General features: G+C 45.0%; 1 protein-coding gene across 2 annotated transcripts in view; it reads right to left on the reverse strand.

Moving 5' to 3' along the window:
* IGFBPL1 (insulin like growth factor binding protein like 1) overlaps positions 1 to 20345 on the reverse strand; it is a 65644-nt gene that overhangs the window by 29437 nt on the left and 15862 nt on the right. The gene's annotated exons all lie outside the window — the stretch shown is intronic.

Consider the following 20345-nt stretch of genomic DNA (forward strand, 5'->3'; position numbering starts at 1 on the left):
ATTCTGGCAAAAGACATACCCTTAGGGGCCTTTCACACTGGAGTGGTTCACCGCAATGCAAATTACCACACCTCACCGCTATGCAAATGAAAGCCTATGGGTGCTTTGATACAGCAACAGTGTGCCGAAAATCAAACGAGGTGTACTGGTAATAGGGTTACTATAAAGGAGCAACTGTAGTGTCCACATTTGTGTGTGTGTGTGTGTGTGTGTGTGTGTTCAGAATTTTTTATCCATTCATAATAAGAACATAAGTTGGGAATCCTGCTCAGGTAATTGCCATCATTTACATAAAGTCGTAGACTAAAAGAAAGGTGTCAAACTGACATCAAACAAATGACAGCGCTCATAGGCTGAAGGTTTTGATTGCAAGTTGTGTATTTTAGTCCACAATGTGGAGCTCTGCACATCTATTGCAGGTAGTCAATTCGGGTACAGCCTCTGTTTGGAAGCGCTGCCAATGTCTCCTGCTGTATAAAAGAAAGGTGTGTTTGGAAATTAAAAAGCAAAGCATCATTGTTTAACAATTGCATTTAGGGTAAGTCCCAAAACATGCTATTTTTTAGATTTAGGGTCATATTGTGAGCACATTATAAAATTACAATTTCTAAAACGTTTATTATGAAATTTTTAAGCATTAATAGTTTTCTTGTTTTATTATTACAAAGAAAGTGGCGTTTTCTACAGTATTTCCTGCCTAAGCTGCCCTGTTTTTATTATTGTTAGAGCATGCTTTTATTCAATTTACTTACTAGGAACATTTTATAGTGCTAACATTAGGAGATGCTTGGCTTATCTAACTGTAAATAAGTATCAAATAACTCCAGACCGGTATAAATATATACACATAACCTTTTGCTGAGTGATATTCAATATTTCCTCCCAGCCGCATACTTCCCAGTTCAAGATCTCAAGGTATTCAGCATGGCATCGCTCCTAAAACTTACACTGAAAACGGATCTTGTAATCAGTGGTGCTCAAATACCCCTTTTCAAAATTCGAGTTAGGTCGAATTCGAATAGTAAATTATTCGAGGTCAGTCGAATATTCGAGTCGAATAATTTTTACTATTCGATTCGACCTCGGAATTCGAGCTCACTATTCGAGTCGGTATTCGAGCTCATTATTCGAGCTGACTATTCGAGCTGACTATTCGAAATGGCCTTAAATAGCTTCCAACACTTGTTTTGAGGGTGAATGATGCAAGAAACCTCTTTTTTTCCAAGTAACAACAGCAAGTGATTATGTGGGGATGTTCCTTTAAAAAAAAAAAGTTGAAAAGAGAAGTTGTGTCCAGAAATTTGTTCAGTACTGTATATACTTCTTCTTCTTCTTCTTTATCTTCTATATCTTCTTCTTCTTCTTCTTCTATATCTTCTTCTTCTATATCTTCTTCTTCTATATCTTCTTCTATATCTTCTTCTTCTTTTATATTGTCTTCTTCTTCTTCTTCATCTTCTTCATCTTCTTCATCATCATCTTCTTCTTCTTCATCTTCTTTTTCTTCATCTTCTTCATCTTCTTCTTCATCTTCTTCATCTTCTTCTTCTTCATCTTCTTCATCTTCATCTTCTTCATCTTCTTCATCTTCTTCTTCTTCTTCATCTTCTTCTTCTTCTTCTTCATCTTCTTCATCTTCTTCATCGTCTTCATCTTCTTCATCTTCTTCTTCATCTTCTTCATCTTCTTCTTCATCTTCATCTTCTTCTTCTTCTTCATCTTCTTCTTCTTCTTCTTCATCTTCTTCTTCTTCATCTTCTTCTTCTTCATCTTCTTCATCTTCTTCATCTTCATCTTCTTCATCTTCTTCATCTTCTTCATCTTCTTCATCTTCTTCTTCTTCTTCTTCATCTTCTTCTTCTTCATCTTCTTCATCTTCTTCTATATCGTCTTCTTCTTCACTTATTTCTCTTTTCAAATTTTTTTTTGTAAAGAAATGCAGCTATTTTTGAGCGTAACAAATAGCTGGTGGCGCACGCATGTTGGAAGCGCCATTGTATGTGCTCCCTGGCAGTGGAAACACACAGACAGCAGGAGGTAAATTCAGCAGCAGGAGGAGGAGGATGAGTGTGTGGCAGCAGGCAGTCAATGAGGCAGGCAGCGTGACATAATAGCCATGGTACCTAGCGGTGATACCAGGGCTGTAAATAAACACAGAAGGCAGGAGGTCCCAGACAGCGGTCGTGCAGCCCACATTGTGTCCAATACACAACTGGGACAACACAGTTTTCAACCCGGGCACCTCAGAAAAATTAAACCTTTTTTTTTTTTTGTTTTTTTTTGTTTTGTTTTTACAACAAATTACACAGATATAGCTATTTTTTGACGTAATAGCTGGTGGCAGAGTGGCAGCAGAAGGTAAATCTGTGTACCCTGGCAGTGGGAAACACAGACAGACAGCAGCAGCAGCAGGAGGAATGGAGGAGTAATTATGTGTGCAGCTATTGTTTGACGTAATAGCTGGTGGCAGAGTGGCAGCAGAAGGTAAATCTGTGTACCCTGGCAGTGGGAAACACAGACAGACAGCAGCAGCAGCAGCAGGAGGAATGGAGGAGTAATGTGAGCAGCTATTGTTTGACGTAATAGCTGGTGGCAGAGTGGCAGCAGAAGCTAATTCTGTGTACCCTGGCAGTGGGAAACACAGACAGACAGCAGCATCAGCAGGAGGAATGGAGGAGTAGTGTGAGTGTGGCAGCAGGTAGGCAGCGTGACATAATAGCCCTGGTACCTAGCGGTGATACCAGGCCGTAAATGAACACAACAGGAGGTCCCAGACAGCGGTCGTGCAGCCCACATCGTGTCCAATACACAACTGGGACAACACAGTTTTCAACCCGGGCACCTCAGAAAAATTAAACCTTTTTTCTTTTTTAATGGTTTTTTGGTTTTGTTTGTAAAACAAATTACACAGATATATAGCTATTGTTTGACGTAATAGCTGGTGGCAGAGTGGCAGCAGAAGGTAAATCTGTGTACCCTGGCAGTGGGAAACACAGACAGACAGACAGCAGCAGCAGCAGGAGGAATGGAGGAGTAATTATGTGTGCAGCTATTGTTTGACGTAATAGCTGGTGGCAGACTGGCAGCAGAAGGTAATTCTGTGTACCCTGGCAGTGGGAAACACAGACAGACAGACAGCAGCAGCAGGAGGAATGGAGGAGTAGTGTGAGTGTGGCAGCAGGCAGGCAGCGTGACATAATAGCCCTGGTACCTAGCGGTGATACCAGGCCGTAAATGAACACAACAGGAGGTCCCAGACAGCGGTCGTGCAGCCCACATCGTGTCCAATACACAACTGGGACAACACAGTTTTCAACCCGGGCACCTCAGAAAAATTAAACCTTTTTTTTTTTTTAACGGTTTTTTGGTTTTGTTTGTAAAACAAATTACACAGATATATAGCTATTGTTTGACGTAATAGCTGGTGGCAGAGTGGCAGCAGAAGGTAAATCTGTGTACCCTGGCAGTGGGAAACACAGACAGACAGCAGAAGGGCAGTACACAGCAGCCCACTGTAGGTGTAAAATGTGTGGCTGCAGGCGACGTAATAGTCAAAGTGAACCAGGCTGGCTTAGTGAGCAGGAGCCAGGAGGTGGTAAAGGGTGGTAAGGCACATTAACGATGGTTCTTAGCCAGTTCATGTCCCCCTCTCGCCGACAACAGGGGCCAGGAACTCGCCTTCCACCCACGCCTGGTTCATCTTGAGAAACGTCAGTCTGTCCACAGACTTGTGAGACAGACGTGAGCGTTTCTCGGTGACCACACCACCAGCTGCACTGAAGCAGCGCTCGGACAGCACGCTGGAAGGGGGGCAGGACAGCACTTCCAGGGCGTACTGCGCCAGCTCGCTCCAGATCTCCAGGCGCTTGACCCAATACTCCATGGGATCAACAGGGGCATCGCTGTCAAGCCCGCTGTAGGACCCCATGTAGTCAGCCACCATGCGGGTCAGGCGCTGGCTGTGACCGGTGGAGGATGCTGCTGCATGCACCTCCTCTCTAGTCACTGCTGCCGGAGCCTCTACAGTCCTGTAGAGCTCATGGCTGAGAGACAGCAGGTCTGTGGGGCGCTTGCTGCTGGATGCAGGCACCTGCTGCTGCCTCTGTGCTGGCTGCTGGACAGTGGGGGTGGAAGGCTGGGGGAAGGCTTCCTCCAAGCGCTCAACAAGGGCCTGCTGCAAGCTCCTTATTTGTTGCGCTGGGTCTCCTCCTGCAGGCGGCAGGAACTGGCTCAACTTCCCCTTGAGGCGTGGGTCCAACATCATGCTGATCCAGATGTCCTCCCTTTGCTTCATCTGGATCACCCTGGGGTCTCTGCGCAGGCACGTCAGCATGTGCGCTGCCATTGGGAAGAGGCGGGCCACGTCTGCTGGCACATCGACGTCAGTGCTGTCCTCATCCTCCTCCTCTGCCTCGTCAGCCTCATCCTCTCTCCACCCCCGCACCAACTCAGCTGCACTGTGCTGCTCCCCCTCATCACCAGCAAGGTCAGGGACCTCCACCAAGTCCTCCTCCTCCTCCCCCTCAGAGGTGGACTGTGCAGCTGCTTGCCGCTCCTGCTGGTCCAAGGCTGCCGCTCCCTGTTCCAGCAAAGCATCGAGGGCCCTGTTCAGCAGACAAACCAGGGGCACCCACTCGCAGACCATAGCATGGTCCCTGCTCACCATGTTAGTGGCCTGCAGAAAGGGAGCCAGCACTAAGCACACCTGCTCGCATGTGCCTCCAGTCATCATCGGGGACGATGGACGGGATGTTGCTGGTCTTGTCCCTTCTCTGAGCGGCGGAAACAGTGGCCAGGGCAAGGTACTGGTTGACAGCGTGCTTCTGTTCAACCAGACGCTCCAACATCGCCAGGGTGGAGTTCCAGCGAGTCGGAACGTCAAGGATCAGCCGATGGCGTGGCAGATCCAGCTCCTTTTGCACGTCTTCCAGGCTCGCACAGGCTGCAGCCGAGCGCGGAAGTGACGCACAACGTTCCTTGCCGTTTCCAGCAGTTCGTCCATCCCCTGGTAGGTGCGCAAGAACTTCTGCACCACCAGGTTCAGCACGTGGGCAAGACAGGGGATGTGGGTCAGGTTTCCCCTGTCTATTGCGGCAACCAGATTGGCCCCATTGTCGGCCACCACCTCTCCGACTCTGAGGCCTCTGGGGGTCAGCCAAATCCTCTCCTGCTCCTGGAGTTTGGCCAACACATGGGTTGCCGTCAGCTTGGTCTTCCCAAGGCTGACCAACTGCAGCAGCGCTTGGCAGTGGCGGGCCTTCACGCTGCTGCTGAGGCGGGGGGTTTGGCCAGGTGTGCCGGAGGATGGCAGAGGATCGGAGGAACCTGCTGCAGTTCCCCTGACCCTGCGGGGTGGCACCACCCACTGTGTTGCTGCTGCTGCTGTGCCCGCTGCTGCTCTCCCATCCTCACCCCCTTCCACCAAGCTGACCCAGTGGACAGTGAAGGACAGGTAGCGGCCTGTCCCGAAGCGGCTGCTCCAGGAGTCCATGGTGACGTGGACCCTTTTACCAACCGCGTGCTCCAGCCCTCGCTCCACATTGGCCATCACAAAGCGGTGCAGTGCAGGAATGGCCTTGCGGGAGAAAAAGTGTCTGCTGGGGAGCTGCCAGTCTGGGGCTGCGCAAGCAAGCAGCGCACGAATGTCGCTCCCCTCCTGCACGAGCGTGTACGGCAGGAGTTGGGAGCACATGGCCCGTGCCAGCAAGCCGTTCAGCTGCCGCACGCGACGGCTGCTGGGAGGCAGAGCCCTAACCACCCCCTGGAAGGACTCGCTCAAAAGGCTCTGGCGTGGCTTTTTGCTGGCACGGGAATCAGCAGACACAGCGGAGGAGGCCACTGAGGACTGGCTGCCAGAACAGGCCTCAGTGTCGGGGGCAGGAGTTGCAGAGGGGGGAGGAGCAGTGCGTTTCCGCACTCCTGCTGGTGCTGCTGGAGGAGCAGGAGGGCGGGTGGCTGCTGTTGCTGCTGCTGCTGAAGGCTGTGCAGTGATGGGTGTGGTGCCACTGCCAGCACCAGATGCCTTCAGCCTCTGGAACTCCTCATGCTGGTGGAAATGTTTCGCAGCAAGGTGGTTGATGAGCGAGCTGGTGCTGAACTTTAAGGGGTCTGCACCTCTGCTCAACTTCCGCTGACAGTGGTTGCAAGTGGCGTACTTGCTGTACACAGTGGGCATGGTGAAATATCGCCAGATTGGTGACAGAAACATCCCCCTACGGCATGGAAGCGCTGCTGCCTGTCTCCCTGTGGTGGTTGGGGGGGGGGGCTTGGGGGGCTTGGGTGCGGCTGGTGGTGGTACTGGCAGATGCTGCTGCTGCTGCTGCTGAGCCTGAGACACCAGCAGGCTGTGGGACCTGCCTACTGCTGCCAATGCTTGCAATGATGCGCCTCCTTGCAAGGCCCACAAGAGCATCCTCCTCCTCCTCCTCAGAGCTGCTGAGGACGACATCCCCTGGAGGTGGTGGCACCCAGTCTCTGTCTGTCACCGGGTCATCATCATCCTCCCCCTCCTGAAACATGTCCTGCTGGGATGATGACCCCCCAAACTCCTCTCCTGATGCATGGATGGGCTGCTTGACTGTCGCCACAGTCTTGCTGTCCAATCCCTCATCCCCCAAAGTGCCCATCAGCATCTCCTCCTCAAAATCGCCAACAACAGCAGACAATACCCTGATGGTGCCTGGGGTAAAAATACTGCTGAGTGACAGGTCGCCAACTTGTGACGGTGAACTGGCCTCCTCCCCAGACCCTGCTGGGCGGCTGCTGCGAACAGGGGTGGTGGTGGTGGTGGTGGTGAGGGTGGAGGCCTCGGATGCAGAGCTGATGGCGGGCTGCTCATCCTCCGTCATGAGTTGCACCACAGTGTCTGCATGCTTTTCCTCAATGGGACGTTTCCGACCCGGCTGGAGGAAAATCGGAGCAGGTGCTACACGCTGCTGCTGCTGTGTCTCTGCAGCGTGAGTTGCAGATGCTCCTGCTGGGCGGCGCCCAAGGCGTCCACGGCCAGTGGCTATGGGAGGAATGTTAGCCACTGACACTGCTGCTGCTGCTGCGGAACTGTGCATGGTGGCGCGGCCGCGGCCTGCCACAATGCTGCTCCCTCTCCTCCTGATTCCCTTGCTGCCCTTCCCCTTGCCCAAACCGCGCTGGCTGCCACTTCCAGACATCTTCGATGTTTTGGGCGTATAGACAAAAGTTTTTTAAAAGGGCGGGTGAAAAGTGGGGTACTTTAATGGAGTGGGTTGGTGGGTGAGGTGACTGAGTGAGTGTCCCTAGTACAGTAAGTAAGTAGTAACAGTCAGGAAGTACAACTAGCAGTTACAATAATCAGTAGTAATCACAAGTAAATTTAGTGTGTGTACAGTACAGACAGTGAGTGCACGCACGCGCAAACACGCGCAGGAGCTAGCCTATGAACAGTGACTGAGTGAGTGTCCCTAGTACAGTAAGTAAGTAAGTAGTAACAGTCAGTAAGTACAACTAACTAATTACAATAATCAATCAGTTATCAGAAGGAAATAGAGTGTGTGTAGTGTGTGTACATAGACAGTGAGTGCACACACGCAGGAGCTAGTAGCCTATGAACAGTGACTGAGTGTCCTAGACTCCTAGTACAGTAAGAGTAAGTAGTAACAGTAAGTACAACTAACTAATTACAATAATCAATCAGTTATCAGAAGGAAATAGAGTGTGTGTAGTGTGTACACAGACAGTGAGTGTACACACGCAGGAGCTAGTAGCCTATGAACAGTGACTTAGTGTCCTAGACTCCTAGTACAGTAAGTAGTAACAGTAAGTACAACTAACTAATTACAATAATCAATTACAATAATCAATCAGTTATCAGAAGGAAATAGAGTGTGTGTAGTGTGTACACAGAAAGTGAGTGCACACACGCAGGAGCTAGTAGCCTATGAACAGTGACTGAGTGTCCTAGACTCCTAGTACAGTAAGAGTAAGTAGTAACAGTAAGTACAAACAACTAACTAATTACAATAATCAATCAGTTATCAGAAGGAAATAGAGTGTGTGTAGTGTGTGTACACAGACAGTGAGTGCACACACGCAGGAGCTAGTAGACTATGAACAGTGACTGAGTGTCCTAGACTCCTAGTACAGTAAGAGTAAGTAGTAACAGTAAGTACAACTAACTAATTACAATAAGCAATCAGTTATCAGAAGGAAATAGAGTGTGTGTAGTGTGTGTACACAGACAGTGAGTGCACACACGCAGGAGCTAGTAGCCTATGAACAGTGACTGAGTGTCCTAGACTCCTAGTACAGTAAGAGTAAGTAGTAACAGTAAGTACAAACAACTAACTAATTACAATAATCAATCAGTTATCAGAAGGAAATAGAGTGTGTGTAGTGTGTACACAGACAGTGAGTGCACACACGCAGGAGCTAGTAGCCTATGAACAGTGACTGAGTGTGCTAGACTCCTAGTACAGTAAGAGTAAGTAGTAACAGTAAGTACAAACAACTAACTAATTACAATAATCAATAAGTTATCAGAAGGAAATAGAGTGTGTGTAGTGTGTGTACACAGACAGTGAGTGCACACACGCAGGAGCTAGTAGACTATGAACAGTGACTGAGTGTCCTAGACTCCTAGTACAGTAAGAGTAAGTAGTAACAGTAAGTACAACTAACTAATTACAATAAGCAATCAGTTATCAGAAGGAAATAGAGTGTGTGTAGTGTGTGTACACAGACAGTGAGTGCACACACGCAGGAGCTAGTAGCCTATGAACAGTGACTAAGTGTCCTAGACTCCTAGTACAGTAAGAGTAAGTAGTAACAGTAAGTACAAACAACTAACTAATTACAATAATCAATCAGTTATCAGAAGGAAATAGAGTGTGTGTAGTGTGTACACAGACAGTGAGTGCACACACGCAGGAGCTAGTAGCCTATGAACAGTGACTGAGTGTCCTAGACTCCTAGTACAGTAAGTAGTAACAGTAAGTACAACTAACTAATTACAATAATCAATCAGTTATCAGAAGGAAATAGAGTGTGTGTAGTGTGTACACAGACAGTGAGTGCACACACGCAGGAGCTAGTAGCCTATGAACAGTGACTGAGTGTCCTAGACTCCTAGTACAGTAAGAGTAAGTAGTAACAGTAAGTACAAACAACTAACTAATTACAATAATCAATCAGTTATCAGAAGGAAATAGAGTGTGTGTAGTGTGTACACAGACAGTGAGTGCACACACGCAGGAGCTAGTAGCCTATGAACAGTGACTGAGTGTCCTAGACTCCTAGTACAGTAAGTAGTAACAGTAAGTACAACTAACTAATTACAATAATCAATCAGTTATCAGAAGGAAATAGAGTGTGTGTAGTGTGTACACAGACAGTGAGTGCACACACGCAGGAGCTAGTAGCCTATGAACAGTGGCTGAGTGTCCTAGACTCCTAGTACAGTAAGTAGTAACAGTAAGTACAACTAACTAATTACAATAATCAATTACAATAATCAATCAGTTATCAGAAGGAAATAGAGTGTGTGTAGTGTGTACACAGAAAGTGAGTGCACACACGCAGGAGCAGCTAGTAGCCTATGAACAGTGACAGTGAGTGTCCTAGTACAGTTACAGTATATAACTACAATACTAATACAATCAGTAGTAAAGGACAGCAGAAATACTGGTATAGAATAGAGAGAAATAAACAGAGGACAGGAGGACAGCTGCCCACACAGGCAAGGCCCTGAGGCCTAAAGCTGTAAGCCTGCAGCAGCTGGCCTGTCTCTATGTAACACAAAAGCTACTAACAACAATGTCTAACTAACTAACAACAATATAGGTGTGTATAGGAGGTGTATGTGAGCAAAAACGCTAGGTAAATGACCACAATAGAGCTCTTGCTAAGCCAAAGCACAAAGGAGCAACTCTCTCTCTGTACAAGTCTCAGGCAAGCACGGAGAAACGGAACATGGCGGCCGCTATTTATAGGGTAGGGGCTGGCCAGGGTCCCCCTCTGTGATTGGCTGCCGTCAGAGGGCCTGGGAGCCCTCTGATTGGCTCTAAGGACATCAATCTGGGCTATGACGCTATTCGAGCTCGGTACCGAGCTCGAATAGCGCCGTTTGCTCGAATAGCTCGAATAGTGAATGGGCTATTCGAGTGTACTCGAATAGCCCATTCGAATAGCTACAGCTATTCGGAGCTCGAATACCGAGCTCGAATAGCTGGAAAAGAGCTCGAATATTCGAGCTACTCGAATATTCGAGCTCTGCTGAGCACCACTGCTTGTAATATAATCAAATACTGCATGTGTCAGAAACAAAACTCAAAGCCATTCTTCCTAATATTGAAACTATTAGATTAAAAGCCTAGTTCACTCTCTTGAATTTTAGATGGTTGTTTAAGTTAAATAGGGGACTTAGTTATGACTCACAAAAAGTAGCCCTGAAGCGATATAAAATATTAAGTTAGAGTCCTTCCTTGATAGACTATCCAGAGGCTTCCCATATCATCTTACACCCCACTGGTCCAATAAAGGCCCCCTCTAAACCTATTGGACTGGAACCAGTCAACGTGTCTTTCAGCCACACTACTAGCTGAGGAAGAGATCATCAATACTGGCCATGCACAGGTCGGTTTTGCACTAATTTTTTTGCTATGCGCACAAACACTTTGTTCTACTGGACATCCCTGGGATTGGTGGGCTACATAATATTGGACAGCACGGTGGCGTAGTGGTGCACGGTGGCCTTTTAGCGCTGGGTCCCCGGTTCGAAACCTAGCCAGCTAAACATCTGCAAGGAGTTTGTATGTTCTTCCCGTGTCTGTGTGGGTTTCCTCTGGGCACTCCGGTTTCCTCCAACATCCCAAAAACATAGTTAAGTTAATTGTTTTCCCCCTAAATTGGCTCTAGACTGTGATACATACACTACACGATACATACATAGACATATGACTATGGTAGGGACTAGATTGTGAGCCCCTCTGAGGGACAGTTAGTGACAAGACAATATACTCTGTACATCGCTGCGTAATATGTCGGTGCTATATAAAAATACTTAAAATAAAGAAAGAAATAATATTATGGAGCAATGCGTAGATAAAGGAAGTGTTTCTGTTGCTGAAATCAGGATCATTAACCTAAATGTGGGTATCCTGGATAATTTTCTATATTCTTAATACATTTCACTGCAGTGTCTCTTTAATACTGTCCTATTATGCGTGCCTAGAGAAACCACAGGCGGGTACAAGAAGTATTCCAGTATTGAGTCTGGAAATTGTAAGATGGGGCACATAAGCTTTCCAGCTCAGCCAAGCTGCCCTGTCTCTACCAATTGACAAACTGTGGTTCTGGATTCTGAAAAAGTCCAGACCGTGGATGAGTATCAATATTGGCCATGCCCAAGCAGCTTCTGCACTCATTTTTTCCTCCATGCATGAGCGATTCGTTCTACTAAGCATGTTATGATCTTACGAGATGCGCATCCCATACGTTCCATACATCCGGAAGTGCTATCAGTAGACACCTGGGGGCCCTTCACTGGAACAGGTGGGGTGTATGCAGATAAAGGAAGCCTGTGTACTATCCAAAGGATTCCCTTTACCAAGGTAAGTTTCTAACTTTATATTTTTACAGTATAAAACTTTAGGGCTTCTGTAAACACATCAAATGAGAATCTCCTTTATGTTGTGAACTGCAGCAACTCACTCATGCAGGCTTTGAATGTAATAGGTAAGTGTTAGGCTTCTTTTATTGTTTCTGTGTTCCAGAGCCTTATACAATGAATGCAATTACACATTAAATTCTATTCCAATACAGATTTGAGTATGAAGTCATATAAAAGAAACAATAGTTGATTGCACCACACTATGCTGTGTCACAATGGACATGCCCTACTTTAACAACCAGGATGCTTGGTGCTAGTAGAGGTATATATTCACAAATTAGGGTTAGCCGCTATCACAAAACCACTTGTGTTATTTCAAATAATTTTTGTACCATATATTTGTGTATACCTTCACTATTTTAAACAGTCTGTATCTAGAATCGTAACAAAGCAAGGTTAAGGACTCAGAACACAGGTGCAAAACATAACAATCACATTCACAAATTGTACAGCCTGACGGGGTCTGGCTGAATAGCATATCAAAGACACAGACACTCGCTATTCAAAAGTGGATCACTCTCTGAATAATAGATTTCCAGAGGACAGGCCAGACCAGAGCTTTCCGTAATCCCCCACAATCCCAGTCAGCTTTAGGAAGAAAATGGGTATGAAAACCCTTGGTGCGGATGGCAGGAATTAAATATTCAGCAGAAGTAATGTAATATGAAGACAAAAGCTTTGTCTATTAACACAGGATCAGTAGCATTCCACCTCCTCAAAAGGACATTTAACAAGAGGCCATATTCCATGTGTGAAGGGGCTAATCACATGACCCCTGCTGTCAAAGCTGGGGAACTAAATTAAGTAATCAAAACAAAATATATGCACCTGATGAAATATGCAGATATTTATATCATGAAGATGACTGACTAGTACTAGCACGTTAAAAATCGATACTGTATTTTAAAATTGTATTCTTATGACGCAGAGGTATAATTCTATTTGTTTCTTTTGCAATTATAATTATCTCTAATAAATTGCTTACATTCAGCCAGTTGCGATGGAGCAGTGCACTGACAAATAGAAAGTCCATTCAGGCAATTCATGCCTAGCAATCATATCGCTAGCAAGAAAGTTGTTCATGTGATCCTGGCCTAAGACCTCTATCAGCTTTAGCAACAGAAGTCATATAAGCAAAGGAGTAAAAAAAAATGCCTTGGAGATGGAGTATACTGTTTTTTTTTCTTTTTAAAAGGAATCTAAAGCGAGAGGTATATGGAGGCTGCCATATTAATTTCCTTCTAAACAATACCAGTTGCCTGGCAGTCATGCTGATTATTCTGGCCTCCGAATCACACACCTGAAAGAAACATGCAGCTAATCTTTTATCTTTGTCGGAAACATCTGATCTGCATGCTCATTCAGGGTCTTTGGCTAAATGTCTTTTAAATGCAGGACTGCCAGGCAATGTGAATTGTTTAACCTCCTGAGCAGTATGCCCGACACTGTGTCAGGCAAGAAAAACTTGCTAAAAGTGGTATGCCAGAATAAGTTAGCTAACTGTAAATGGACCAGCACATGTTAGCTAACTATGGGTGCCCCAGGATCAGTATTGCCCCTCAGCGATCCCCCCCCCCCCCCCTCTGGTGATTTCTTCCCCCATTCCTTTTGTGGCTATAGCACCTGCAATGATTTCCACCCTCCTTCTGCAGCGGCATGCCTCTCCTCCCTTCCTCTCTCCCTCCCGCCGCAACAGCAGCGATCGTGGGTGGCCGGTGTTGGTACTCACCGTGCCTCTCTCCCGCGCTGATCACAGCAACAGCTCCGATCCTGTGTGAATACAGTACCAGGGGGCGCAGTTTGATGATGTCATCAAACTGCATGTCCGGGTACTAGAGACAGGATCGGAGCTGTTGCTGTGATCAGCGCGAGGCACGGTGAGTACCAACACCGGCCACTTACGATTGCTGCTGCAGTGGGAGGGAGGAAGGAAGGGAGGGAGGGAGGAAGGAAGGGAGGGAGGGAGGAAGGAAGGGAGGGAGGGAGGGAGGAAGGAAGGGAGGGAGGGAGGGAGGAAGGAAGGGAGGGATGGAGGAAGGAAGGGAGGGAGGGAGGAAGGAAGGGAGGGAGGGAGGGAGGAGAGGCATGCCGCTGCAGGGCGGGGGGGGGGGGGGAATCATTGCAGGCGCTATAGCTATGGAGGGAGTGGGGAAATACATCACCAGTGGAGGGGAAATCACTGAGGGGCAATACTGATCCTGGGGCACCCATAGTTAGCTAACATGTGCTGGTCCATTCATGGTTAGCCAACTTACTCAGGCACTATTGCTGTGGAGGGAGGGAGGAGGGGATCCTCTACTGTGGCACCTATGGCTGCCTAACCTTTAATAGGTACCTATGGCTAACTAATCTATACTGTGGCACCTATGACTACCCTGTACTGGACACCTATAGCTAACTAATCTATACTGTGGCACCTATGACTACCCTGTACTGGGCACCTATGGCTAACTAATCTATACTGTGGCACCTATGTCTGACTACCCTGTACTGGGCACCTATGGCTAACCTATACTGAGACACCTATGGCTGCCTAACCTATACTGGGCACCAAGTACTGGCTAACCTGTACTGCAGCACCTATAGCTGGCTAACCTGTACTGCGACACCTATAGTTGGCTAACCTGTACTGCGACACCTATAGCTGGCTGACTTATACTGTGACAGCTATGGCTGGAAACCCTGTACTTGGACATCTATTGCTGGCTAAACTATACTGGGGGCATCTATACTTGGATACCTATACTGGGAGCACCTATACTCACCATTGGCGTGCCGTTAACTTCGTCGTGTACCTCTGGAAGTGACGTTCCCCAGCGATCTGTGTTGATGATGCCAGGGTCATGCAGCATCTGGCAGCAAACTTTTTTCTTTTAATTGAATCCAATACAATAACCGGCAGGGGATTCTGAAGATGGATGAGCACCGTGCAGTGGGTGACACAGGACAGGTAATGTATAAATGCACACACGGGGGTACATTTATACACTAAGAGGGCAGCAGCGAGGCGTGGACATGGCCAATTCTTGAGAGATTTTATGCTGAAATCGATCAGGAATCAGCTTGTGGTGTATGGGCAGCCGACAGATATCTTTCTAATCAGATTTGATCTGAGAGAGATTTGTCTCTTGGTCGAATCTGCCCATCACCGCTAGATGTATGGCTAGCTTTACATTCGTATTAGTACGGGTTGAGCTGCTGCAGCTCAGAATTGATTTTGAAATTTTAATTTTCATTTGATTTTGTGTTTCAAGCTTTTATTATACTTAAAATGTATACAAGACCCTAGCTTTACACATTTTGCTAAGTGACAGGAAAACGTGATGAAAATAAACGGGATCACTTTTTGCACAGAAATCCAGCAGAGACTGAATGCCAGGAAGGTTAAAAATTAAATGTTTCAGCCTCCATACCCCTCTCACTTCAGATTCCTTTTATGTCTTTCATGGTTTAGAAAGTTCAAAGTCCTTATAAAGAGGAGCTGTAGAGAAAATAACGTAATTAATAAAATTGGTTATTTTTCATATTCATTTATAAATTATTTACTTTAATATTTCCTCACCCAAATTTAAATTTGGAATATTATGACAGTTGGCCACATCTTTTGTCCTTCAAGGTGATCTCAGTGGAATGATTGTTACAAAGAGTTCTATGTACAAAGAGAGATATTGCTTGCTCGGTAGTTGGAAACAGATGTTATTTACCACAATGCAACGAGGTTCACAGACGGCAAACTGTCAGCACACTGTGGGTGTGGTTTCCCACAATATAAGCCATACAGATGTCCCTAACAATATATTTGAGAAAAGGTAAAGATTTCTCATGGGAAAGAGGATATCGGCTACTGATTGAGGTGAAATAGTTCAATCCTGGGTTAAAGTTCCTCTTTAATTTATCTTTTATGCAGAGTGGTGTTCACCAGGGAATTCAGAACTGGAGAGTGTGGAGCTCTGCCCCCCGAGCAATTCCATCCAGCATAGACAAAAGCTTAAAAACATTGGAGGTTACCTTACAACAGGGGGCTGACAAATACTCCCTCCCTTAGGAAAGCACCCTTATCCAATGTTGTGGACAACCCAGGTATCCCCACCTCTGTGTGTTCCTGAAAAGGTAGAATCTGGATGCCTTTATTGCTTTTCTACTTTCCTCTCAGACTTAACTAATGCAGCCTGACTGGCTTAAGCCTCTTTCCCTCCTGTATTCCCCTCCCACACCTCTGTTCCTTTCTGATTGGCCAATATTTCTCATGCTGAGACAATGCACTTTCTATAGTGAAGGGCAGGCAATGCATAAACAATCAGGCAGAGGAGAGTAAGGGAGGAAATTACATCAGGTTTGGCTTCAAAATAGCCACAGTTAAAATGGGAAATGCTAAGAAGGATTTTCTCTTTTTTTTTTTTTTTTTACTATAGATAAATCACTCAAATCAAAACGTGGACAGTGCAATACATTTGTTATGTAAGTAGAGAAAGTATTTATCTACTTATATATGTGGGTTTTTTTCTGAGATAGTATGGCCGGCAGCTCCACTTTAAGCATTTTTCAGGGCTTTTTTGTTGATTGCAGGCCCCTGTTATTTGTCAGCACAGCAGTCCCTGCCCAATACTGCCAGTAACTTTCTATGTAGGCGGTTATGATCAATAGACAACTCCATATATAGTAAATGATTTTACAAATATGTCTTTTGGGACACCTATATCATTATTCGTATTTGTGTATTACCAATATGTCTATGCAAAGGAAGATAATGGCAGTACTTCAATTGGTTGCTGGGCATACAAATAGGCCCAGGCTAGTCTTTTAAGCAAGTGAGACCCCAAAGGAATACTACAGCATGGGACATTAAAGAAAAAAATTTCTGTGCAGTATAAGTCTACATTAAAGTGGTATAAACCCTGACATAATATTCAATAAAAACACGTTTTCCTACTTTGTATATGTCATACGGTTATCATATTTGCATTTGCGCATAAGTATTATTATTCATTTAGAAATTACAAGTTCCCAAAAGTACAGTTTTTTTGCTTTGAGAGCTGACTTTGCATTTTATTCATATTCATTATGTATTGAAGGCAGAAATGCTTTGAGTGTCTGTCTGTGTCCAGGAGCTTTTGCACAGTCAGAGAATGTGTCACATTCCTCACTTGATACAATTAAGTAAACACAAGATAACATTATCTCCACTTCGGATGCGTCCAGATTTTTCTGCACTGAACTTTTAAGTCCTCTTTGTAACCCTTTGAATGCTGTTCTAGTAAAAAATCTAGCATATAATATGCTGTAAATAATGTTTTAGAGCAAAGAAGAAATGCTGGGTTTCATTCACCTTTAAAGGTCTTTTTTATGGGTTTCTTACAAATATATTGAAAAAAACACACATGCAAAACAGATTTTTTAATAACGGTCATTACTATTTGATTTTTACACTCACTATGTACAACTATGAAGACTTCCCATGGAATAGTGTACAGTAGTTTTTGACAGACAAGAACCATATGTAACCGTGTATAGATTTGTATAATATTTATATATACAAATACATGTAGAGGAAAAATATGTCCAAAACAGATTTATTTAATTTAAACTAAGCTGCCATTACATCCTGTTAAGCCATCTGTGCTGTTCAGCAATAACAAGCATTTTCAATCCATTAGTTGTTTCCTTCAGCCGAGTAGGACCACACAAATATATGGAAGCACTATTGGGCACCTCTGCTGAAGGAAAAATGTTTTCCTGAGGCTGAGCATTAAACTGTTAGACCACGTTTCTGTTTGATGCGAATATGCATCCATTTTCCCTCTAGCTGTGCCATGCAGAACTCTGGGTATTCACATGCGTAATGTGTAAAAATGCTGCTAACTGTCCATTTTTTTCTCTGCACGCAAATTCAAGCAGCCTAATGATTTCTTGCTATAGGGCACATGTGTCGAACTCCAGGCCTGGAGGGCCAGATCCATGCCAGTGTTTAGGATGGACTGAGAAAGAAAGGAATGTGTTCTACCTGATGAACCACACCTTTCCTGATTCAGACCCATCAGTTAATTTGAGCTGTGTCAAAAATGTGTGAGGACCTTGGCCCTCGTAGGACCGGTTTGACATCCCTGCTATGGGGGATGTCTACTAAACTGGCTAAACTTGCCAAGGTGGATGGGAGTGTTTTTCTGGCCACAACTGGGTTGGTGGAGAGTATCGATCCTAGGAAAGGAGGCCCCATGGTTTGTAGTTGCACCCGTACATAAAAGAAAGCATATAATGTTCAATGGGATATAAAAGATCATCAAGCATAAGGATCTTTTAGTAAACATAATGACCAGAAGGGTGAATTGCACAATATCTTAATGATGGATTAAGCAGAAGGTATGGTTCAAAGACCTGATGAAGAGGGCGGACCCCGAAACGCGTATTGACACGTGAGTAAGGTAGAGTGGTGGGACGCACGCAGCTACAAGCAGACGGAGCAGGTTGTGACAGTTATCTCCTGCCACTGGCCACGGCGAATGTTCCGAGGCAGTCATCCTTTAGCCCACACATGACTTCCCTTTTTATGGTAAGCTTAGTTGTATTGCAGGCGAGTTTAATAAATGTTATCATGCCATGTGGCACATATTGTCTTTTTATGGTGCAAAGTGTATGTAACAAAGTACAATATCAACCATCTAAGCAATGTAGGCTGCTCAGCAGTCATAGTCCACTGAAAGTGAAAATACTTCTTCTAGGTTGGGGACAGAATAATGTGAAATGGGGCTCTAGGCATGGGGACAAGTTTAACCGCTGCTTGTCACCTAGACTGGCATTAGCATAGGCTGATTTGTGGCTGATGAACAACATATAAGTTTCTACTGCCACATGCTCCCATGTGGGTACTTACACACAGGAATGTGCGAGTGTATCCACTAACAGGCTTCCTTTGAGAATCAGGCTCCATCTCTAGTAGAGCTGACAGTCAAAAGCACTGTTGGGAGCCAATCAGAGAGGCTCCATAGTTAATGGTTGCTGCAAAAGCCTGTTAAATCTGTCATTCAGTGAGACAATGTAAATATTAAAATAAAATGGGCCAAGCGTCGGGAGCCCACTATGCTGCAGTAAGTTAAGTGATTGATGAATTGGTATGTAGGTATATAAGATATATACTCACAAAGCAGGCTACCTCCAAGGCAGCCACTGTCAGGTGGGGAATTTATCCTGTCCCCACTCAGGTATTTAAGAAGACACTCTCTGTAGATAGGAAATTAGGTAGAAGGGCCCTTCCACCAGGATGGATACAAAAGTTTTAGCGGATGAACAGAGGCTCCAGTAAGAAAAAAAACAGTAGGTAGTATAGTAAAAAGGGGTGTGGTGGTGGACTTGCCTCCCCAAAGAAGACTCGACAGGTAAATATTAATGTAAAATTATATTTATTTCTTAAACACCAGTAAAAAAACACAGGGGAGGGAGTTACAATGCGTTTCACAGGTCAACAGCGCGCTTCATCTTTTAAATGAAAATATTTAGAATGTTTATTCTCTGCAGTCTCACAATGTGTCACCTAAAATCTCAGACATTTTGTGTTCTGAGCAGGAACATTTGTGGGCCCTTAGTAGAACTGAAGTAACTTGCTGCATTACATAATGTATCCAGACAGACAGGAAAAAATACATTTTAGCCCAAAGGTATCTGAGAGTTTAGCCCAAAGCTTATTTGAGGGGTATCTACTTGTCAGTTTCAAGCTCCTCTGCAGTCCCAGTGACTTAACTGCCTAAAATTAGCCACTAAAGACCCTTATTTACACACTGTCACTGCATACCTGTGTCACAAAGGCATCAGTAAAGTGTACTTCCATTAAAGTGAACCAGAGACAAAACACTCTCATGTATTTTACCATATAGATCAGTGGGAACATAAGAGAAAACACCTACCATGCTTTCTGTTTCATTCTGCACTGCACAGCTTGTTTCTTATCAGACCTGATAAAATCCCAGACTGAACATTCAGTCTGGCTTTGCTATAATGACTCCGCTATAATGATTCCTGAGCAGAGCCAATAGGGGGCAGGCTTGGGCTTGAAAAGACATGAGAGAACACAGACTGAGCTATAAATATTTCTTAGTAAAGCCAGACTGAATGCTCAGTCGGGGATTTTATCAGGGCTGATTAGAAGCAAGCTGTGCAGTGCAGAATGAAACAGCAAGCAAGGTAGGTGTTTTCTCTAATGTTCCCACTGATATATATGGTAAACTACATGAGGGTGCTTCATCTCTGGTTCCCTTTAACTAGCAATGACATACTGCAATGAAGTACTGAATTACTCTGTTGATAGCAACACTATGCTAGGTAAAGGAAGAGCATTTGGGTGATTCTGCACTGGTAATTCTCTGTTGGCAAACGCATCGCCTAGCGGAAAAGTGACCGTTTTACACAGGCCTTACCCAGCTAGATAATCCCTAATGAATCCTTTATTAGGAATTAATGAGAGATCTAAGTAACCCCTTCCTCCCACTTCTTTATTTTGATAGGACTCCTTTTTCGTCAATTCTTCTTCATTAAAAAAAACTAGGTTCTCTAGTTTTTGTTTCTTTATTGCATAATTGGCATCCTTCTACACTTCTAATTAACCCTTCTTACCATTTCCTCTCCCTGCAAAAAAAAAAAAGACTGGAGTATTATTTTAACAATGACAAAGGCTTCATAGTTTGGCCGCTGCTTCCTGTCAATCAGAACAGCAACT

This window comes from Hyperolius riggenbachi, chromosome 1, assembly GCF_040937935.1.
Source record: "Hyperolius riggenbachi isolate aHypRig1 chromosome 1, aHypRig1.pri, whole genome shotgun sequence".
Lineage (NCBI taxonomy): Eukaryota > Metazoa > Chordata > Amphibia > Anura > Hyperoliidae > Hyperolius > Hyperolius riggenbachi.